General features: G+C 41.6%; 1 protein-coding gene across 3 annotated transcripts in view; it reads right to left on the bottom strand.

Moving 5' to 3' along the window:
- The window catches only part of LOC140316792 (zinc finger protein 516-like), a 48,895-nt gene extending 25,611 nt beyond the window's left edge, over positions 1-23,284 (bottom strand). For 2 of the 3 annotated variants that reach the window (XM_072394762.1, XM_072394764.1), the window contains exon 1: positions 23,205-23,284. The gene's annotated coding sequence lies outside the window, so the exon portion shown is untranslated. Of the gene's footprint in view, positions 1-20,324; positions 20,743-23,204 lie in introns of those variants that run through there. The other variant, XM_072394763.1, reaches the window with a different exon arrangement.
- Between the last annotated feature and the right edge of the window lie 1,518 nt (positions 23,285-24,802).

A 24,802-nucleotide genomic window follows, 5' to 3' on the forward strand; every position in this document is an offset into this window, starting at 1 on the left:
GTCACACAGATTGAAATATAAAGAACAGCAAAAAAAAGAAATAAAAAAAACACCACTGATAACATGTAGATTATTTTAATAGTGTTGCAATATGAACTGTGTGTGCTCCGTGCTGCGTTTCTCACAAGCTTACATCTAACCACATGTGGATAGGAATGCATTTTTGCATGCACGGGAACTACAATCCTTTAGAAGCTAAACGCACATGGATGTGGTGTAGCTTTATGTTTTAGACACTTTTAGCCCAATTTTGTATTAAATGCTCCCTCAGTAACATTCGTTCTGATGCTAAAAGGTGCACAAAAAGGTGACAAAGGTGAATGTTGGCTTGTGTATGACGTTTTCCCAATTATAGTTTGGCAAAGCACACTGATGCACATTCATATCTGATTCTGCCTTTGCTTTAAATAGGAAAAAAGAAAATATTGCACAAAGGACTCACACACAGTACATACAGTCATGTCTCTGATCACGTCTCTTTGTCAAAGCATAGGCACACATCTATCAGGAAATTTGGCATAACGTGACAGCCGTTTGGTAGCAGGTCTGCTTTGAATGTCAGAACTACTGTCAAGCTTAACTCAGAAATTACTCCAATTTTGGGAATCATTTTGGGAATATTATTGATTCTAACTTGATTTCTAGTTTGATTCCGAAATGGTGTTGAGAAAGCAAAAACATTTTCAGCCTGAACGTTTAAACTCAAACTGTCAGTTTGTGTATTAGTAGGAAACCTCCTCGTATAAATTATTAGCTGGCTTTGCTCAGGCATTTTTTTTTAATGAGAATCTGAAAGTTGTAAATACGACAAAGTGAATGATAAAAATCTAAATAAAACGTATGCGTATCTAAATGTAGACATTTGCTTTGGGCTCCAGGACTCGGCAGACATGGAAACAACTTTTCGAACAGGGTCTGACTTGGAAAAGATTAAAATGTTACTCAACAGCTGTTTCCAGTCAAGAGTCTGGAAACCGACAAACACATGAATGAGCTATGATGTCATATCAGATATTTCTAGAGATGAGAGTAATTCCTGAAGAAGTTTTCACTAGATTTTGCTCCTGTGGATGTCCACCGCGGTATCAGTTGTCGTTTTTCACATTGAAATAAGAGGTCTAATTTCTGGTGAGGACAACTTCTTCTTCATCTGTGCTGGTGGCGGTTTAGGCTACGTTACTAGTAGCCTAAACCGCCACCTTCTGGCAACTTTATGCAGCCTTGTTTACTTGATTCAAACCAAGTTTGATTCCCTTTTTAAATTTCCTTTCATTTCATTATTCTGTTACCTATTTTTGCAGCTTTTCATAAGATTGCTTAAGGTTTGCTACAATAGTCAATGTCAGTCAGCTTTTTAGCTAGCTATTCATGTATTTATGTGACGCAGTGTATTACGTACACTTGAGACTAAGAACATTCTTTATTTGTAAAATGGAAGCCTATAGAGTTGGGTGATTCTACAGCCTACATAACTATCTCCCAGGATGGGCTCCTTTATGTCAAGTTCTCTGTAACGGTTATACTCTTATCAGTTTCTATTAGGAATTTTCGATTCCCAACCATACTCCTATTTAGGTCCAATTTTGCATCATGTCTGTGACCACTTTGGGTCCAATCTGAGCCGAGTTATAGTAAAGTTGTCCCTTTAGTCCCAGCTTTGTCAGAGCAGGTCATTCTCAAAAGCAGGAAGAGCAGTGGGGGGCTTTGTGGCATTGTTGGGGTCTCCATTTCCCATCCTATCCCTGGTTCAATCCCTGCACCCCCCTCGTCTATCCCTTAAACCCAGCCAGAACAATAGAGGGAGTCCACGCTGTCTGTCTCTCCTCACACTCCCCCCTTGATAAAAAGGCTGAGAGGGAATCCAGCCTGCTTACTCTATTTGCCTGAGAAGGGCTTTTGGTTAAAAGAGAGCCAACCGGGTCTCTGTTTATGTCTGTGTGCGTATGAAGTAGCAGGTGTTTGGGTCAATACTGTCATGTCACATTTGGTGACCTGCCCAAGCGAGGGGGATTACTGGACGGGTCAGGAGGAGAAATTGACGTCCTTAAGCCCAATTTACTACACTCCACATCAACAAGAAATACTGTAAGAAGACTGTAAAAAGATGCTGGTTTAGACTAATTGGTTGTCACTACGATTGGTATGTATCATGTGACTGTTGCAGCATGTAACGTATTTTCGGGGATAGTTGAGCTTCTGCAAACAAATAAAAATTAGTTTAGGTAGAAAAAATCATTTTAAAAACAAAAAGAAAAAAAACACAATTTCTACAGCTTATTTATCTGTTGAAAGTAAATTTCAGAAACACCATCACTTTTTCTTACTTATCTGATCAAGGTGGAGCGATACCTGCTGCTATAATTTAGTTGCATTTAGAGCTAACAAGCACTTCCTTCTCTCTGGGGCCAAACCATCTCCAGCTTCCTCTGGGATTCACTTAGTGTGTGTGTGTGTGTTTGTATGTGTGTGTGTGTGTGTGCGTGCATGCTTCCCTCCCCCCTCCTTCCCAAACTCTGCCTGTTTTTCTCACACCGCTCGTTAACCCCTGGGTGCTCCTGCCCAAAGAGCTCACTACACCCACCCCGCTCCTGAGCACACAGCAGCATTCTTCACACACATATGCATGGTCCCGAGATCTACTGTCACTGTGCAACTAGACTAAATTACCTCAGTGTTCACAAATAACAAAGTTCACAGGATAAGTTCCTCATATGCAGAATTGCTGGTTTTAAATGCTGAAAATCTCTCATCTTAACTTTAGCCAAGCTTTAATCTCAATCATAATCCACAAACCCCTAAATCCAAATCTTAAGCCTAAACTACTGAACTGGATGTAAGGATGATCAAAATGTTCTTATGTAACAGTCTTTTTTTTATTTTCCTTATATGGATAGTCTTTTTAAGAACAGAGCCAAACTGTTCAGTAGACAAAAACAAATGTCATTTTAAAGAGAGCTGTGCTTGATTAAAGGAAAAAAGAAAATTCAGATTGATGAAGCTCAGATCGATCCAAAAAGCTGGAAGAAGAAAAAAAAAAACACCTCTATTTTTCTCGCACATTGAAAGTGAAGGCAAACAGAGGCAGTACAGATTGGGGCAGAAACAGAACGCAAGTGCAACCTGCGGGTGTGACAACACCAAAAGCAGAACCACTCATGATAATAGTGTTCGATTTAAATCTAAACTGAAACTCTTCCATCCATCTTCACATCATTCCCCGCTGTCCACTCTTCGCAGAGCTCTCATTGCCTTCCTCACATTCCTCTGTGCTTTCCGTCATCTCTCTGCAGCCCTGAACAACCTCTGCAGCTGAGCCTAAATCAGTCTTTCTAAAGTGTAATTAGACCAATGACCTCAACGTCTCTCCAACTGTCATACTTTAAGATACCACTGCTTTATTTTCCTGCTTGCTGAGGCAAGATGCCCGAGCTGTTGGGAGTTTACCAACACGCAGATCATTAATTAGACAACAGCAAATGAATGTAATGCAAATGTAACTGTCATTCGGCTTACTCACGATTTAAACAGTTAAAATCTACTGCTCTCACTTGTCATTTCCCAGAAATACCGATGGAAGAATTCATCCAAATCGTCAGCTGATCATGACGAAAAAAAAAGCTTTCAAGTTTCAAGCTTACTCATTAAAGGACATCACATAGTGGGGAAAAAAATTCCATTTACCACATTTTAAGATACGATGTATAGTGAGTGGAAAGCATTACCTCAAATACAAATACATGCTATTTCACAATGTACAAAAAATGTATTAGCATACAATCATATGGTCAGTGTTTTACTGAAAAAACCTAAATGGATTTTGCTGACTCTCATCTCACTTCTTCACTGCGTAACATGTCATCAATGCATGCTTTGAGGAACAATTGCCCAGTCTGAAGTGTTGCATTGACTCCCTCACTGTTTTTTTTTCCTTGGGATGAAAAAAAAGAAGCTTTGTGCTGAAATATTCTTTGCCTACTCATCTACTTGCTTTGTGTCTTGTTCTCAAACCTGATTTTACCTTGAGGCAAAATCTGAAGTGCACAAACTGTCAGAGTTGTCAAGATCAGATATGAGAACATAGCAGTGCAATAGATCTAGCTTTAGAATCTTTCTTGTTGCCTGCGCACGCGTGTGCACACGCACACACACACACACACACACACAAATACAAATACAAATACACAAACACAGACTGAAAAGCAGGATGGGAGGGTTTCCACTGAAATCTCCTGATGGCTCTGGTACAGAAAGAGTGTGTGGGCTCAAACAGGCAGTTGTTGCTGCAAAGTGCTCACACACTGATCTAAAGTACAAACATACACAGAAAATACAAGGAAAAAAAAACCACAAAAACGCATTATAAAGAAACATCAACAACTCCAAACAAAGTAATATTTGAGGAAAATCCAATTTCACCCGTTGGTGAAAAAAAAAGAAGAAATTGTGTTATTGGATATTGTGTGGATCAAGTGTTGAACCATCTCTGTCAGCGCTTAAGGAGGGAAAGGATGTGTGATGTCTTGTGAAATAATCAGCAATTCAGCAAGATTCAGTGCAAGATTTTTGTTTTTGTCACCAAAAATAATGTCCTTTTTAGAATATTTAAATTGTATATCAGGCAAAAACTAGCATAAAAGATGTCCAACGGCATCATGAACTAATCAATAACAGAACAATTTTTTTAAATTCCAATATTGATGTACAATAAATCACAACATGTAACAATGAGAATTATATCAGTTGCATCAAACTTTTGTTATTTTTAGTTTGAGTTTAATTCTAATTAGTTTATCGATGTCATGGTATGTCTTAATATGAAAGAGCATAAACTGGAGGCATTGATGAGCCCTGAGAACAACCTCACAGAATTAAACCAAACCAGCAAGATGCTTTGTTCCACGGAACCATCTATGAAGCTGTAGCTGCAAACTGGAATTTGGCAGACACTTCCAGACAGCACCTGACAGTACTGGATGAATCATCCGTCTATCAAGGGCTGACTTCAACCAGTGAGATCAATGGAGCGGAGCAAGTTGGTAAACAAACTTCCTGAAGCCAATCGGAAAAAGTAAAAGGCGTTTCTGCCACAAAGAAAAGCCCTCAGGGTCATCTTTTGCTCTTTTTTTCCCTCAGACTGGAAATACTATCCAGTTCTCACACAACTGTGGATAACTGCTTCTGCTCTCACGTCGGCCTTAAAACCTTTATGTGAATAACCGCGCATTGGTCATTAACACATAGCATCAACTAATCTGACCAGATGGATTTATTGGGATCGTCAACTCTCGATCTTACAGGAACCCAGCAGGCTCACAAGGTAAAAAGATACACTGTAACTGCAGAAACAGCTAGGCAGCTTGCAGAAAATGCAAACTGGATGTTTGGTGCCTGAAATACCTTAAAACACTGCATGTTTTTGCATGCTGAATTTATCTCTTCTGAGTCCTCCTGGGTGCAAAGTCTGTGTGATGTTAATGTCATCATCCGCAGTAGTCCTCGAAGCTCCACCAAGTTCCTCCGCAGTCGACTACGTGCAGCCTAAATTATTAAAACTCAGGGAAAAGAGAGTCCCAACTGCATGCACGCCCGGATCAATCTCCATTCAGGTAAAAAATTAAACAGACTAAATATTGGACAAAGAGGAGGAGCAGATGCACTAAAAGTTTGCTGGTTTTGAGGAAAAACCTTTGCTTAGAAATGCCATTATTCATGACTCCACAGCGTATTCGAGGTCGATACGTAACAACTCAAGGGAAGCTTCCAAAAAGCAGTATGTATAGAAGTGTTGGCATGAACCGACTGGGATCCAGTCTTGTGAGAAAGGCTCCGCTACCATTGTTTCCTGCTAAGTTTTGGTTTCATTTAGCAAAAAAGTTGGTCAACATGGTCTGATGATCTGGTAGAGAATACAACAACAAAGAGAAACAATGTGAACCTTAATGAGAGAAACGTACCGACGCCACCAAGGAACAAGATAAATATCACAATCCAGAAGTTGGAATTAACCTGATGGACTACTTCTGCTCAGAACCCTCAATCACGCCACACCAACTCTTGGTCTTGCAATTATCTTGGAGCTTGTTAAAAACATGTTTATCATATCATCTCATTTTGTTGCGTTGAGAAGGAATTACCTCAGGCATGATTTTAAAAGCTAGTTGTACAGTATATGCATAGAAAACACGACTGTGTAGGCTGGTGTGAAAGGTCCTTGCATAGAGTCTTGGTCCCAGTAGGATGCTTATAATACGGTGTATAAGCAAAGCCAGTAACCCAAAATGCACCAAGATATGTAACAATTTCCATGTCTACAGTATATCTTGGCAAAAAAGAGAGAATATTGCTCTATACAACAAGAACATGTTTAGCGTACAATGTAACCGTCTGCCTAGAAAATCTATTTTATGTCCGACAAACATAGTTTTAGTCTCCATAGAATTATCACTGTGGGAATATCAAAGTGACACTAGTGGAAATGCAAAAAACCACAAAGTTCACAAAGGTTAGGATAAGCTCGTTATTGAAATATTCCTTAAGTCCCATAGGGAGTATTTATGTTGTTGTGTGTGTGTGTGCACAAACTAGTGTGCGTGTGTGCTTCTGCTGCAACATCTGCCCAGGATTTTATAGCCAAAAATAATAATAAAAGAAGAAGCACCACACAGAAACTAGGGCTGCTAGATGAGAACAACAAACACCGTTCGCCCTTTATATGGGACAAAGAGTCTTTTTGGGGAGTGCACGGACGCTACGTGACACATTTCTTTCATGCACAGGCTGACAGGCGATACCATGAGCGAGAGCTTATGTGCCTAGGTGGCCGTGATGGATGGCTGTATAAAAAGAGCTGGAGATCCCATCTGGGTCACGTCTTATCAGGCTGACTGATTCGCATTGATGAAATCATGCCGGCTTGTTAACCCACCCAGTGGAAAAACCTTAAACCAACACTGAGCAAAACAAGGCTGTATCAGAAGAGACAGGGGAACAGATGCATGTAAAGAAGAGTAGAAAAGGCAGAGCAAATAACGAGGGGAGGGGAACGGAGGGGAGATAAGTGGTAAATAGTGATGTAAAGTTGGCAGGAGATGGATTGGGATAATAAGAGCTGACAGAGAGAGAGTAAGACGGGGAGTTGTGGGAGACTGAGGCCGACATAGAGCAAAAAAAAAAAAAACCCAGATGTCTGCGCTGCAGAAATATAATTTAATTATACTCTAACTTTTTAGGTAATTGGACAACTGATCAGTACTGTCTTAGGAGAAGATTGGTATGAATTTAGACGGTTGTTCACGATCATTCGTTAAATCTGGTGTTCTCCCACAAGTAGTCTTCAAGAAAGCATAATAGAAACAATAAGCATCAAACAGTCATATCATATTTTTTGCAGTGTAACCACAACACAGGAAGTTGGCTATGATCTACTCTCTCAACACTCACGTTTATCCAACAGTTCTGCTTCTACAGTTACGCTCTGACACCTAAAAGCCCCTCCCCGGTCCAAATACAACGTACAGTGCAAATGTAAACGTGTTTGACCATTGCACAAGCCCTTTTCCTTATTTATTCAGTGGATTTGTTTTTGAAACAATGGGTGGCTGACTGTGGGAAATGGAAACCATTAAGCAGCTCCCTTCAGGTAAGTAGCGGTTAAAGTGACACGAGCTGTTGGGTAAAAGGTTTCCTTGGAGAATAAGAAAGTGAAGAAAAACAACTCCTACATAGATGACATATATGAAGTTCAAAGGTTAATGACAAATGCGTGTGCCAATAAGTGTATAAATTATGAGGAATTTTGAGATTCACCTATTCCTTTGCAGGTGGGCTTACGAAAACCAGATCACAGCATCTTGTAGGTACACAGGCGGCTGTCCCCGAGCTTCTACAATAAAACTCACCAGCACAACCTGATCTGCACCAGCTGTGATCAGGCAGCTCCAGGTCAACATCTGGAAGCATGCCACATCTTCATTAGCAAGAGTGTCCGACTGACAATCCGTCTGGTCAAGTTAACGGTCGCCCAGGGGTCTGATTTCAAAGTGTTTTGGGTTGTTTTTTTCTCATTTATCTATACTTTTTGGAGAAAAAAAGAAAACTGAAAACAAAAATTTGATAAAGGTCTGTCCTCTCAGCAACATTAAACAGAAAAAATTGTTTAGTAGTTTAATAGCTGTTCAGAAAAGGCTCAACGAATTTGTTCTATTTCAAATTTATATGCTTTTCTATTACTTCCATATTTATTATTCACTGAAGATTGTAGCTTTTATTTGGTAGGCGTAATGACAAAAATTAAAAATTGAAAATGTCTAATATTACATCTGTTTAGCAGCTTGCTGATAGGTGAATTGGGGTTTATCAGTGCCTTGTGTCATACTGTGACATGTTGACAGTTAATTTGTTTACCCTTGAAAATCTTAACTATGTAGAGCTATAAATTCTAATGAGATTTTTAATATGGTGAGATTTTTTTTATAAATTCTGAAGTGAGCTCTGTTGCTTTTTACGAGCAAGCAACATTTCAGGATCAAAATGGCTCTACTCTACTGAAATGCCTTTTCTCCCATAACCCTCGAAATGAATCATTTCAACAACCATTTACAAAGTTGCAAATAAAGATTTTTGGGATGTTTTGACAGATTTCTTGCTAATTAGCAAATGTTAGCATGCTAATATAGACTACTGCAACTGGTTTGCTTTCTGTGGCCACAAATTTGCTAGCATGCATCTGTTAGCATTAAGCTCAAAGCAACACGGTCCCTAAATATGGCCTCATTTTCATGCATTAGTTTACTTTCAGGTTCCTGTCAAGCCTTGTTTCTCTTTTTCCTTTAGATCCTACATTATGAACAGTATATAGTATGTTCATTGTGCTTCAGCAGTGTATTTTAAACTAAATGTGAAGCTCGGGAGTTACTCCATCATGACTGCTTGACACAACATTTTCCTTTCCATATGCGCTGTGTACAGTCGTTGAACACACACAAGATTAACAGGTCCAGAGTGCTTGTGATTATGGGACACATATAAGAACAATGGCCAATGTCCATATTCTTTGTTATGTCTCATACAGGGTCAATCATCAAAGTACGTTAAAATATAAAAAAGGCTAACACAACATTTAAATTAAACAGAGATGGTCATTCAAGGACTGAATATAATTAAGGACAAGTCAAACTATGGTGTATCGCTGTTCAGCTGCTTGGCTTTCACTTACTCATCAGCATTCAGACAGATGGCAGGAGATACATCACTGTATTTGAATGCACTTTGTATATATGAGACAACAATGGTTAGGATAAGTAATGTGTAAATTATATACTTATTCAAATCAGGTCATCCTATGAAAAATTACAATGAGCTCTCAAAAGGTAGCAGCAGCATTTGTTATAGCTGTAATCCATTCGACCAGCCTAATCTTCAATGGACAATCATCAGAGGATTTTGCATTAAAAAAAAAAAAAGAAAACGCCTGAGGAAAGGGCCAATTAGTTGGAAAAATGAGGCAGGTTTGAGAAACTCAAAACTGCTCTTAATTTACTGTGGAGCTGTCAATTCAGAGGAGCCGCCGAGGGTAATACAGGTGGAAGGCAAATGTTGCATCAAGCAGTGATGTTTGTGCAGCTTTCCCTGGAGAGGTCACACGCTTTCAACGGGAATTACCAACAGACCTGCTCCACGAGAAATAAGCAGCAGAATATTAAGGGTTGCGTGCAGTCATTCTCTCCACATCACACCAGTGGACTGTGAAGACTGAGGAACGAGCCACTGAAAATGAAGACGACTCTCTTCTAATGGCACACATGCAGACTTGAAGCCAGAGACAATGTCTGCTGCCTAACTTTCATGTATTTGTAGGACTCTGAGATAAGCAAATCAAAAAGCAGTGAGTTTGAACTGAGGGCTATGAGCTGCAGTTGTCTCATACTGGATAAACAAGAGATTGATTTGTTACAACAAAACGATCAGGGAATTTACAGATCAAGCAGAGAACACTCACTGTAATCAAAGTGACTGTTAATATGATGCAGCTTGATTGATTATGTGTTCGCTGCAGTGTAAATCAATACTTTGTGCACTGAACTGATTCTAATGTGGTATTCTGAAACTATTTCACACATAAAGAGGCAGCACTTATTTAATATATTAAAAAAAGCTTTGGGAGCCTTTCCTCGCTGAGCGCTTGGAATTCCATGAAAGATAAAGAAAACATGGAAACTGGCATTTTTTAAAATACTGATATTTGGCACAAACTGATCTGCTGCTTGCTGCTGGCAGAACCGGTTTTCATAAATCCCAATACATGCAGGCATATCACACAGATCTATTTGGCACAATGGTGCCTGCAGAGCCTGCTGCCCAGGTACTTAAATCTAAGCATCCCAACTGCTTCTGGGACTCAAACCTAGTGGTCAAATTTGATAAGCATCGACAGAGTCATACCTGAGTCATGCACAACATCCTGCTCCAATTCACATCTCAAACTTAAAAGTAAGCTAGCGCAAAATAAAACTTACTTGCATAGGCATGTAGTTATGATTCTTTTTCACTTGCCTACTCTTATTCTAGCTGCAGAGTCCCAAATATTGATCCTGCCTGCTTTGTAGTGTGAGACGAAGCATGATTTACTCCATTGTTTTCAATGTGATTCATAGGTTGTTGTTTTGTTTGTTTGTTTTTGGTTTTTTTGAAGGGGGCAGGCTTTTGTAGCCATTCTTAAGACTATTAATTGGGTGATTTTGTGGAGTTGGTGAGGTATAATCTGATGGGATTAGTGGCTATGCTCCTTAAATAGAGTTGTGCAGCCAGGGATTAGATTATCACAGCTAGTCACACTAAAAGCAACAGATTTTCATCTATATGGTTATAGTTTTAGGTCAAAACACAGAAGCGGTCACTATGATGGTTGGTGTGTACAACATGGTGAGATACTGAAATGAAAGTCTTTGTGGAAAAGCTTATTTGTGGAAATAAGATTAAAGTAGGATTTTTTTTTTTTGCTCTGAAGGTCTGATTTATTTTATTTCTATGGGGTTCAGAACACTGGAAAAGTTCCAGTTTGGAGATGTGTTTAGCTGGTCTGGTCTCTTTGGGGCTGGAGGTGAAAGAGGTGGGCAGTACCAGGGGCCCCTACCTTCCTCCCCTCAACTATCCTCCACACATCTGGATACAATGTTGGAACAAGGCACAGAGGCCAGGAGGATAGCTGCAGGGAGGGTGTTAGTGTGCTGGGAGATTCTTCACAAAACATCAAGAGTGCTGCTGCTGCAAGTGGTGGAGGATGCTGGGGCGGTAGGGTTGAGTGTGTTGTAGTGCGAAAGCGTGTGTGTGTGTGTCAGGGGGAGGGGGGCTACAAAGCTCCCTATCTTTGGTCTCTTCTTCCCTGTGTAGTTGACTGCAAGGCCCCTGAGCAACAGACGGACTGATGGGCAGATGGGAACTGAGGTAAGCAGCAGAGAGCAGAAGAGGAAGCACAGCATCGAGCACAAATCCTAATGATGGAAAAAAAAAGAAGCTTTTTTTCTGCCCATAACAGAGTAAATACAACAGATTTAACGATACAATCCCTCCATGTTTAGGCTACCATACATTAAGCATAGTTAGCGGAAAATTTTTACAGTGGATAGATTTAAAAAGACAAAAAAAGAATTTAAATCGTTTCAGCAAAAAAATTAAATTTAGTCTTTTTTTCATCCAAGTTTGCAAGTCACTGACTGGGCTAGCTATCATTAATAATGCCAGCTGGTAACAACACAGTGCAATGTTGATTTAATGAGAAACAAACTGTGCATGTTAAGTTTATCAATGCAGCAATCGTCACTTCACATAAACAAGGGAGCCGTGTTGAGTCATGATGTTGGGGCTGGTGAATGTCCTCTGACTTTCAAAGAAAAAAATCTGACTTAAGGGGGCATTCTAAATCATTTGTTCCGTCTGGGATTGGAAATTCTGACTTCTGAGATTCAAATGGAGGGTTCCCATCCTTTTCCTCTCTGTTAAATCCAACCTGTCTTACCCCCACTGCAAGTTTAGAGCAAACTGTTTTGAAAAACTATTCAAGAGTGTGAGAGTGAAGGGAGAAAACGTTCCCAACATTCTCAATCCAACAAGTTTCTTGGCTATTTTTGTCTGTGCAGTCAAATTAAATGAATATAAAAGGATAAGAAACAGTGAAAAGAAAAATAAATTACTTTTTTTTTTCACTTTTGTTGAAAGAATCACAGAGAATAAATGATAGACATGACTGGCAACTTGCTCCTGTCTCCTGATACCATTCCTCATACACAGGCTTGCTGTTGAACTGTGTCTCTGAAACACGTTTATTCTAGGTGAACCAAGTAGCCCCTGGGCGACCATCCTCCTCCTCACCTCTGTCCTCAGTGACCCTGCGGCCTGCTTGAACCCTGTCGGAGCGCCTACTGTTACCATTACTTCCTCGATGCCTGTTCATTCCCACCACTAGAGGTATAGACAGTTGTAAGACTGACACTCTGGCAGTGGTGGTTCACTCAGCTTTAATCCATAAAGGTCTCAGATTCGGTGATGGCCCTAATATATATATATATATTTGGGTTGAAGTAAAATATGATCACTTGGTTCTTTTGATCCATTTTGAGACCTCCAGCAGCTTCTTGGGACAAGGTGAAATCAAACTGCCCTCCATATTTTCAAATGAGTGAATCTGCTCTTCTAAGAAGGGCTTTTTTTCCCTTTGCCAGAGCAAAAGGTTGATCCCATACTCCAGCAGTGGGTAATTGCTTTTATAGTTTAAAGATGTATTCCCCTAATTGAGGGAATAAAGCTCGTATTTTTTGCCCTTCATAATGATCAGCAAACAGTTTTTGAATGGGCAAAGTCCAAATTTCCATCCACACGTACCCCTGGCTCTCCCCCTCAACACACAGTGGCAAGGTTAGACTGACATCAGCGACTAACGATCAGTTCCTCTGTGGGCTGAATGATTAGCTGCTATGGCCTGGAGACATTTCCAGCTTGTTTCCCTGAGTTAGTCAGACATGCAACATCACTGGCCTTCAGTTGGAACAAACGACAAGCCCTATCCTCCATTCTCTCTGATTTGGCACAATTAAAAGGAAAGACTTTTTGAGGAGTAATGGATGATGCTAACAATGTGGAGAATGTAGGGCAACTGAGATGAGTAAAATAGAGAAGTTTGCTGTTTTTGAATTTGTTTTCATACCAGAGTGGAGTAACATCAGTCGCTCCTTGAGGCAGACGGGGCGGTACGATGTGTGTATGGGGGAGGGGAGGGGGAGGACATGGAGGAGTTAAGAATTTGCATCAATTTACTAAAGTAGGAATGACTATGATTATTGATTATTTCAACGTGTATTCTACAACTTCCTCTTTTTTGTCATCATCTTGTTTCAGTTTCAAAATGATGCTCTTAATGTCAGCTGCTGTCGTTACTTCTGCTCCCTCTACTTCCCTGAAATACCCCAAGCCTGTTTGTAAAATCAAAGTTCCTAATGAGGGACATTCCTCTTCTTTGTCTGAGCCACCAAGTTGGATATCATCTATGCTTCCTCCTTTTTAACTCTTAAAAGATCTGTAAAATATCCTGTACAGTCTGGGATAATTCATCAGGTAAAAAGTAAAAAGACAAAAAAAAAAAGCCCAATGTTATATAATTGAAGGCCATTTTGGACAATTTCCATCCCTATTTTGGGTGTTTATTAACTGGAACAGAATGTTAAAAAGGAGGCTCTCTGCTTAGGAAACAGATCACCCAACCCCCACTCACCCATAATGCCCTCTGGGCTGCTGTGAGTTTGGATTAAGTTTGGGTGCCATGTCCCCTCCCTGCTGAGCCCTGCAAACACACACACAAGCAAACACCTACACGCTGAAAGCACGTGTCATTTTGGTCTATCAAATATGAGGAGGACCATCAAGTCCCACTTGTCTATACTTGATATACGCGATAGAATGAAGCTCAGAGCCAAGAAAGGCTGTCGTTTTTTGTTTTTTTTTACACGTGATCAGGCAGTTATGACATGATGTATTGTGTAGGATGTGTCAAAATATGTTTCAACAAATCCATAGGACCTGCCCAACTCACGGGTCACTGCTTTACAGAGTAGTACAGTAGCATGTTTTCCATTTTGAATAATCAAGAATAATCTATACTGAGTGTTTTGAAAAAGTAAAGGATGAATCAAGTCATAAAAGGTGTTTATGTAGCTGAATTGACAGCATCTTGACAGCAACTCCCATTTTAATGCCATCTAATTAAAGCATGAGTGCACGGGAGTGTGCGGGTGTGTATGCAGGATGTATGTGTGTAAAGCAGCGGATCAATAATGGTAGTCTACTACAGTGACATCTGGGCTGGACAAAGAGTGCTGTTCCTTCCCGCGGCAGCTCTCCCCTTCTCTCAATCCCTGATCACAGCCACGTGGTTCTCCGGGCTATTTCTCCCAGCTAAGCTTATTTCTCTTCTTTAATCCTGCAGCAATCACAGCAACAATGCCAAGCGTGGGTTCATAGAGGCAGGCCGAAATCTGTTAACTATGATCACTACGTCAGCTCGGGGCCTGATAAGCACCGCTAATGAATCCAGCACATTCAGTTCAGCACAGCCAGCTCGTTGGCTGTTATTTCATTGGGTCATCAATAATGTGTAAGGCGGAAAATCAACATGAGTGACGGTGATGGATATAGCACCTTGTAATGTAGTGAACAGGCTTCTGTTTGAGCTGAAGTGGAAGTCGTTTTTTTTGGCAAAAATCCAACAAATCGCACTCAATTCAACTGATGAAATCTATGCACCGGCTCCCAAGCGGCTTGCATCACTACAGTCCGCCACAGAATGGATCCTGAGGGGCACAGATGCATGTGCTCGATATCTGAAGCTTATCAGAATATCAGACGCTCACTGGGGCCGACTCCGATTTATTAGTGAACATATCGTTTACCTGTACGACTAGCAGCAATAGTGTTTCCAGCGAACTGCAGAGTGGAAACAAGAGCAAACTGCAAAGAAAAATTGCAGACACCTACATGAGTCACTGCTTTCCTATTATTTATTCATCTAAAATGACTTCACAGTAAAATGTTTGGAAGGGTTGAGACTCAAAAGGCTTATTGTTGCCTGTATATCCACAGCAATGACAAGGAAATTCCAGAGAAAATTAAAAAAATGTGCTCATCACTGTGAGCATTCTATGAATGACTGCAAACATTTCCCCTAAAAATGTGGCATCAGATATTCAATATTGTAATTTCAGAGCAGATTTACCCTTTGCCCTTTCGTTTAAAAGCTTCATTTAGAAGAATTGTAAATAACGTTGTTCCAAATTGTGACTGATGCTACAAATAGTTCTGCTCTCAATGATCGCACTTATTTGATGGAACTTTTGCAGCAAAAAAAAAAACTGAAATATAGAGTTGCTGCAGATAATTAGTGGGTTATTTCCACAGACATAGACACATTCAGTTGCCCTATCTTTGGATAATGTCAGCACCTGTACTCTGCTTTATCAGTAACCCTGATGAAGACAGATCAAGCTGAAGCAATCATGACTTAAATAACACTTAATAGAAACACTGTAACATGGAAAAAAAATGTGTGTGGGGGGGGGTATTTTTCAGTTTTCTTTGAGTAGCTTTTGAGTTTCTGAGGGGTTTTCCACCACAGCAACATTACACCTCAAGGGGAAATAAAAGTGTGAATCCTTGTCACATTAGCAAAAACTGGAGATGGTAGTTTCCCGATATATCTCGTGTATTTGTTCAGTTAAAGAAAGGATATGTAAGACCATGTACTTCTCACAATAGGTGAAGGCTAAAATGGCCCTGTGCCTAAATCCCCAAAGCCTGCACCTCCCCTGCCCCCCACCAACTCTAACCTCCTTGACCCCTCTGCTATCCTAATCCCCTGATTACCACATCATTTTCTTTGGCTCTAATTTAGACAGTCGGGTCTTCAAGGTTTGGTACCTGGACAGTCCTGCTTGGCTTGGCCGAGACTGTATTGATCCATATGGGTGGAGAGGGCACAGGTGTGACCCAAATACAGGGATTAAATATCCACCTGTTGGCAAAGTTTTAAGAAAATGGGCATCTAAAAGTGGAATCTGGAAATGTGTAGGGTGATAGTCCCAGCTAATGCAAATTCCCTCTCATTATCCGAGGCAGTAAGCAATACGTTTCCCATGGAGGTCTCATTTATAATTTAATCCAGGAGCTTGGTGTTTCAAGGCTAACACAGAGAGATTGCCCTTTCAGAGTGGAAACCCCCACTATGCAGCAGGGAATCAATGCCATCACCTCAGAAAAGACACTAGAGCCAGTATAAAAATACATATGGGACAGTCTGGACCTATAGCAAGAAGAGGATCACTTCTGACTTCTTTTTTTTTTCCTTTCTATTTTCATTTTTGTTTCATAACACCAAAAAGGAACAGCTGTTAAAATAGGTTTTTCACTTGTTTCCTGCCTCTCATCCTAATCCAACCTCAATATGCCACAGAAAGTTATCTAAGTCTCTGAAAGCAGACACATATTTGCCTTCACCAAGAAAAGATTGATACAACCCTAAGCATAACAAAGAAGAGTTGAAAGAAAAAAATGGAAAGAACAAAAAGAACTTCACTCGCACTGACTTGGTGGGAAAACCGATCTGTCTTGTGACTTGATGTCTTTACTCTTTTTTCACGCCGGTTATAGTTCAAAGCCGCACAAGATTTTCACGGACTGTTGTGACAGAGATGAGGGAGTGCAGTCAAAGCAAGGCAGCAATTACAGTCAAAAAAGCACTAAACGGATTCAATTTACATCTTAAGTATGCATATGTGCAAAGAAAATATCCAGCTGTGGAGCCTCACTGGGAATTCTGCAAGGTGGATGCCACCCACCGAGACCTCGGCCCATGATAATGCTCAACGGCGTTCAATGAAAATAAACAGCTTTCCACAGCTAGGAGATTCGGACACTCTTTTTTTCTTCCTATACAGCCAGAAGATGTGGAAGAACATTAGTATTTGTGTCTGTACACCTGAGTCCAACATTTACCTTGCTTTTCTTCGTTTAGCTCTGTTTTGGTCTCAACCAACTCATGAGGAAAATATCTGAAGGATCTGACATTTTAGCTGCTTTGGTGCTGAACTCTGTATCCTGATTAATCAACACATTCCCAACTTGTCACATACTAACCCTTTTGCATCAATTTTCAACGCACGGGGTACCATTTTACCATCACTTTCCAAGGCACAGGGAACTGCAGCATCAATAATAAAAGGTGACAGGAAAGGTCATTAAAAAAAATAAAATCACGGCTTACATAAGGAGGTGGAAGGGGGATAGACATCCGGCTCCCAAGCATGAGACACACGTTCAAGCCCAATCTTGGTAATGTTGTTTCTGCTTTTCTTTCATTGGTCTATATTTTCACCACCCGCCTTCATTTTGACTTCCTTCATTCCACAACTTTGATACGCTGTAGTTGGAAAATGTTAAACTTTAAAGTACTTGGTTAGGGTTTGGGTGTTCAGTCAGAGACTTCTTCAGCTCTGTGGCAGCAAAAAAAAACAACAGAAGTTTCTGGTCATTTTGGTCTACAACAATACAAAAATTGCTTTTTTTTCTTTTTTTTTACATTAATTTCTGGGTTATTGAGTTATTACCCAGATCAAATCAGTCAAATTAAAAATTTCAATCAATTTCAAAGTTTTACGGACATCTTCCATTGCCATGAGGACTGTCCAATTCCCAGCTCGGGAAATCCTGCACCAAAAGTGACGATTAAGGGTTATCCGCTGCATTCAAAACCAGCGCAATAGGCTTCTAACCGACTGTCAACACGTGACGAGTAGGGTGTGAAGACGGCTTGGGTTTAGTTAAGCTAAAAGCAGGAACTGATGCTGTGGGGTGATTATTTATTATTACAATATATTTCATTTTAACGGACAAGTGACACAAAACGCAGCAGAACCAACAACTTATCAACAAGCTGGCAAAAAAAAAGAAAAAAAAGAAGAAAAGTCAACATTTTATAGTTGAACCCCTGTCTTAGTCGGTGAAGGTAAATGACTTTGTTCATGGTGAAAAGGCACAAGGCAGTAATGAGTAATGAAAACAGCCCAGTTAGTGCTGCCATTCAGCAAAGGGCCTGCTGCTGTGGAATGTGAGGCGCCATTCATTCACATGGGTTAAAAATGCATTTCTGCCACCACAAAGCCCTGCCTTGTCCTCATTGTTTCTTGCCACACCAATAAAACACTTCCACACAGTGCAGGGACAAGACAAAAAAAAATGTTTAATTGCTAATTTTACTCCCGCACACATGAAGAAAAAAAGAAGAGAGGGGCTAAGGGGGTGGTTGAACTTTAAAGAGAGAAAGCCATGTTAGAGTTGAAAGTTTGATCATGATAAGAACATGGCTGGAGAAGTGAGCACACAGGCTGCATACAAAAGACAAACAGTGCTATTGACAAAAGCCTAATGTATGCAGCATTTATTCAGTGTATGAAAAGACGCACAATGGTGGAAGGCAATCAAATACAAACAAAAAGCTCCACTCGAGTCATGTGTAAGCTCTCGAGGGATCCGATAGTCGAATTGAGGCAGTGACAGGCTGTCTCAAAGAAATCTCATTATGTAGCAACTGCCGTCCAAAAGCATGAGCATGAATCACATCTGTGCTAGTCAACCAATTTAAACACAGGTCTCGTTCGTCTTTTACCTCAATTTACTGTGTTCAACAAGTGACCTCAGAGTCTGTTTGTATGACGTAACTCCCCAACACTGAAATCTTCAGGTGGGGTTAATCCTATTTGTGGCTTTCCATCCACTTGGACAGACATGTAAACAAAACAAAACAAAACAAAGGAGAAGTTAGATTCTCAGTCTTGTCAGACGTCAATTCAGCAGGTCAGTGGCTCAATTTTGGTCAAAAAGATCGGCGACTGAATGCGCTCAACTTGGATATCATTTCACGTGCTGGAGAACAGGTGGCGTTCTCCGCTATCCACCGTCTGATGAGCTGCACGGAGAAGTTTATTGTTGTTATGCTGCCTTCCCCCGCCACAACCACAGGGTGAGAGCTGCTGTCTGAAGAAGAAATGTTCAACATAACATCTGAAATCTGAAGGAGACAGAGCGATCCTGTCTGCAAAACACCACGCTGTCTCCTCCCTCCTCTGTCTCTTTGTCTTTCTATAAGTGTGTGTTTTTGCGGGACCTCACAATGAAGAAAATGCCGTTCACCTCAACAGCAGCACACCAAAGAGAGTAGATCTGAAAGGAGGAAGGGGGGGGGGGCAGAAAAACTCTAACAAGTAGGAAAAAAAAACCTTGCAGGCGAGGATCCCACAAACACTGTGGATTTATAAAAGATGTTTAGTGGAATACCAAACACAACCCCATTATCAAACTGTGTTAACGCAGATAAGAAAGAGAGAGGAAAACTACTCAAGCACCACACACAGCTGAGTATTATAGTGTGTGTGTGTGTGTGTGTGTGTGTATGCAAAGCGATCCCATAGGCTACTACTGGAAGTCAAAATTCCAACAGCAACAGATAGGGCAAGGCGACACTTAGTGTTTGTTTCCTCCTCGTCTTTCTTCATCCTTTTTGTTTCCCCCACCCCAAACTACAAATAAAAAAAATGGAAATGAGCACAGTTTTGGAGCACGCGCGGGCACACGCAGCCTTTCTCTTTCTCTGCAGCAAACTATGCCTTTACATAACTATCTCTTCTGAAAGCCACTCCAGCCAGCTCCCGAAGGGGGGGGGGGGGGGGGGGGGGGGGGGGGGGGTCACTGTGTAACGTTTCCTGTAGCAGGATAATAAAGCAGGTACATTTTATGTTTAATAGCTTTTACACTGACTTTAATTTTATGGCGTTCTACTCTTTATCACCTATGCTAGCTATGATACTCAATCAGGAACTCCAGCTGCGGGGGAGAAAAGTTTAGAACGCTGTTATGCTCCATTGTGCCATGATGCTAGATCGCTTTTTATAGTGGAAAACTATGACATTCCTCTAGGGACTTCTTTTAGCCTATTATAGTATTGGGACTTAAATGTATCACGGGATTATTGTCGCCCCCCCAAACAACGTTCCACTCTCTTATCAGCCAAACATTCCTCCAAATGACCCTTATCTCCACTGAGGCACATGTACTTTTTTTTGCTGCCCGTTTCTTAATCAGCTTTCTCTCCTCTAGCCTAAAAGGAAATGACAAGGTTAAAACTAAAGAGTGTAACAGGCAAAGATTGCAGCAGCAGGAGCAGCGGCAGCCCCGACGAACACACCCTCACAATAACAAACAATAATAATTATACACAGCCACTTCCTTACCGGTTCAAACACAGCTGAGCGCAAACACTGGCAGAAACCAAAAAAAAAAAGAGAAAGAAAGAAAGAAAAAAGGACCGGTGCAGCTCCTCCAAAAGCAAATTGTTCAGAGTCTAGATCCAGCAGGGATACACAGGGGATCCACTATCTCCCTGTCTTCCAGAGCAGCGGCTGACAGCAGCAGCAGCCCGCGGATCAACTTTGCTCAAATCGAGAGGAATGATCATGATCTCTGGTGGATTCCTGTCTCCTTGTGTTGAGGAACAGCACAGGTTCCTCTCTCTGTCTCTCACTCCCCTCTCTGTTTCTCTCGGTCTCTCTCTCCTCTCTGTCTTGTCTCCTGTCGTTTCACGAGTGCTGCCTTCAGGTATTGTCGGATATGTTGCAACTCGGAGGTAAACTGACACATGTTCGCGACTAACGATCCAAAGAGAGAGAGAGAGAGAGAGAGGGAGAGAGAGAGAGAGAAAGAAAGAGAGACGCCCCCCCCCCCCCCCCCCCCTTTTTTTACATACAAGCTCAATTATAGGTCCATGAGATACATTCAGACCTCGTGCTTTGGCTGTTTGCATTTGACTTTTAGATATGAATGCTAAATCATTCTCACGAGTCTTCTTAAAGTCGATATACCCCCCCCCCCCTCCCACTCTATTTAAATCTTGATTTACTTGTTTCTCAAATGTGTCTTCTTATATGCAATCCATTTATTCATCATTTTTATCAGTGTTCCTTTTTATTTCTACTTATCTATCTTCATCAAGAATCCCAAATCATTCATGGGCTCCTCAAAATGTGCGTTCACACACACGTATATATATAGCTATATAGATATTGAATATCTATACAGCATATAAATGTATAATATATATAAAGGCTATTAAAGTGAATTCCCTATAGTCGTTTAGTTCTTTATCAACAGTTGAAACTGTTGGTTTTGATAACAAAACGTTTTTAGCTCTTGCTGGATTAATTTATTTTGGAAAAATCTTTCTATAGACCCAGAATACAAACTATGCCCTGGCGTGCACTAGTTTGCATATGGTGTCTTTATAAAGCGCACGTGACCACCCAGTGTTCGCCCTTGCCACCGCGAAGCGAAGAGGTCCTTCCTACTTTTGCAGATCACACTGCGCTGTTTCTGCTCGCATTCGCTAGCGTGGGAATAGCCGAGCTTTTTCGGAGCACCTGAAGGCGCCTCGAGTGGAAAGTAGCCCTGTTTGTGTGCGTGCACGCGCGCGCGTTTGAATGTGTACGCGTGTGAGCGTGTACGTGTGTGTGTGAAAAACACCGAGGACAAGATCGAGGGCGAAAAAAAAAAAGAGAGAGAGAGAAGCAGAAAAAGTTTATCCCTGCGGTGTTAGTCCTTGTCACCCCCCCCCCACCCCCCCCCCCCCCCCCCCCGCGGAGGACACACACTTCACTGTGTCTTTGTTTCATTTATGTCTCCTCGGGAGGAGGATCAGCTGGCGCGTGCACGTGTGTGTCTATTTAATTATAAAATGTCCGGAGAGGAGGTCACACCGAACAATTGTCGCCCAGCTCACCGGCTGGTTGACATGTTGGGAGTGATAACACTGTGTCTCTCATCGGGTTTCGTACTTTTTCACACACGCGCGCGCGCTGGAGTTGTTAGAGTCACCTGCAGACACAGAAGTCTGATAACTCAGGTTAGGTAGAAACTCTGAAAGGTCATTCAATCAGACTGCTCGATGCCACTTTCTTCCACTGCGTCCCCTCGGGGGCCGGCATCCTGTGGGCGCCTCGCCGTTGTTCAGGGTTAAAAGTTCCACGCAAGGAACCAACATCGCTCTCTCACACGCGCGCGCACACACACGCACGTGATCGAGCCCCTGCGTCCCCTCACTCCCTCCCTCGCCACATGTTTCCGCACCCCCCACAACACACACACACACACACTCGCGCACACACGCGCGCGCGCTCACCCACCGCATGCAGATTGTGAGAGCTTCAGCTGGCGCAGAGATTGAAAGAAGAAGAAAGGCAACCCACCAGAGAGCTTCCAGCGGTTTCAGATCCTCGTTTTAGCAACAAGAAGAAGCACCGAACCGACTGCTGGCACCTGTGCCTTGCTCAGTGGCAGTTGTGCCATGTCTATTATGTAGGACACCACTTCCTAATATGGATATACACCCCCCCCACACCCACCCCCACCCCTCCCTACGTCCACCTCCACCCTCTGTGTGCTTGTCTCCGAGTGAATAAAACAATCTTTTTGAAAAACACACAAAAAAGAAGCATCCGCTCTTTTAGCCATTTCTGCCCAACTTACGGCTCTGTTGGTGTCACCTCTCCGTGTGATAAGAAAGCTGAGGACTTCATGAAAAAAAAGAAAGAAAAAGAGACAGAAAGAAAAAGAAAAAATGCTCAGGGAAGAGATGAGTGTGTATGGTGAGCTGGTGGAAAGTTTGCTTAACCTCAAGAAGGATGTCAGTGGAGCGTGATGTTCCGCCGATGCTCCTTTTTCTTTTTCTTTTTTTTAATTATTATTCCAGCAGCTTGATATCGAACCCCTAAGTTTGGGCTGTTTATTAAAGCTGGCATGAACTGCGAGCACTTACACCAACTCACAAGTCTGAACCAACTGCTGCAAGTCAGCAAGTGTCTATTAAAAGTAGGAAATGGCTCGCAAAATACATTTGCACTCTCCCACCATTCTATAGCCGATAGATGATCACAGACACAGACACAGGTCGTGCATGATATATTTTTCAATCAACCACTACAACCCTGTCTGCATGTAACCTATTTATAAATCAAGATGAGACAGCCGACTTCCACCTACAGCCCATTCAAAACACAGGGACAGCTTCGCCTGTCTACATATGTGTAAAATAAAGAGAAGGAAACAGTAGATCTGCGTACCCGCTTTAGCCACGGCAATAATCCAGGGTGACTTCAAGAAGCACAGACAATCCTAAAGGTGAAAGCGTGCTCTTTGCAGTGTATGCTGAAGTGCATGATTGAGTAGGTCGAGTCCATTCTGTCCCACGAGGGGGAGGCTGGAGCGTGGAATCCTCCTCGCGAGCCCTCGCGTATCGGGTTTACGTCAAGTTTTAGTGTTGACCAAATAAACCGACGCGTTTTACGTTAAAACAGCTCGAGTTCCCAGCGCGAGCAACATCGTGTTGGTGCCTGCGTGAGAGTTCTGACGATTTCCTAACACCCCTCTTCACGGGCGGAATGGCTGGCGCTGCATTAAATGGAACTATCTGCTATTGTCTCATCAGCGAAAAGTTGTTGATGCCGCTGAGGGGGACTCCGAAAAAGTACCCCAAGAGTGCGGCGTTGTCAATGCACAGACGTGTTTACAGTCATTTTAAGATTGTAAATTACGTTATGGCGCAGAAAGGATGCAAAATCATCAATGGGAATATTATAACACGCTATGCCAGTCGAGTGACATTATATTGACAGACAGTTCCAGTTCTTGACCCACCCTGTTTTAGACTCCCAGGCTGTCCTATTCTGAGAGAAATATTAACCAAAAAAAACATAAATATATGACCATAATTTCCTCTTATCTGAGCAGAATAGTTTAACATTGTATCAATACTGTCAGCAATATAGATGCAGTCTCAACTTGCCTGAGGTATTCTCTCAAATGTGGAAGTGAACAAAAGTATATTCCTCACAACATGTTTGCTCTATTGAAGAAATTTTCCTGCTTTAAAAGATTTGGAACAGAATGGATATTAGAATGTAGGACTGTATCATTCTTCAAAGCAAACTAAACTTCCGCTTAGCCACCATATTGTTGCTGGACAGCATGTCTGTTACTGCAGAGCAGGTTCTCAATCCAGTTCCACATATTCAGGTTGAAATGACAAACAGAGCAGCACATCAGCTTTTAAAAGTCCAATACATGATTACCCTGACTCTCAAAAAACAGATGGCTGCTTAGATGTGACTCTAAACTCACATAACCTGTACTTTAAAACATAAAAGAAGATTAATCAGGTTATTGTTGACACATCTAAGAAAAATGACACTCAAGCAGGAGTTAACCGTGCCTCCCTCGCAGGACTGGAAGGTCTAGAAAAGCATGAAAAATGAAGGTGCTTATCAGAAACTGTGCAAATGTGTGGACAAGTATGCTTGTTTGGTTCCAGTAATAAACCATGATCACACATCTAATGTTTTTCAAGACTATTTTCAAAGTCTGATGATATGCTCAAGACACTCGTTGCTTCTCACCAAGCTGTGTACATTCTTCAGGGCTTCGACACCGTGATGCCGCACAGATCCACTTGTGGTGTCGACAAAACGAGCTCCAGCTTTATGTACACAAGTCATGTGTATTAACTGTCGCTTGTCTGTGTTGTTGAGGGTGTTACACAGAGGTCGGGGCTGTTTGCTCAGCTCGAGCACAGTAAGAAGGAGCCATGTTGCTGGCTGCTGATGCACCAGTGACTCAAGACACACGGACATCTTATCAGCAGCAAGCCCTTGAATTGTTATGG

Source organism: Leuresthes tenuis, unplaced genomic scaffold, assembly GCF_036924035.1.
Source record: "Leuresthes tenuis unplaced genomic scaffold, fLeuTen1.0.hap1 SCAF_10, whole genome shotgun sequence".
Classification (NCBI taxonomy): domain Eukaryota; kingdom Metazoa; phylum Chordata; class Actinopteri; order Atheriniformes; family Atherinopsidae; genus Leuresthes; species Leuresthes tenuis.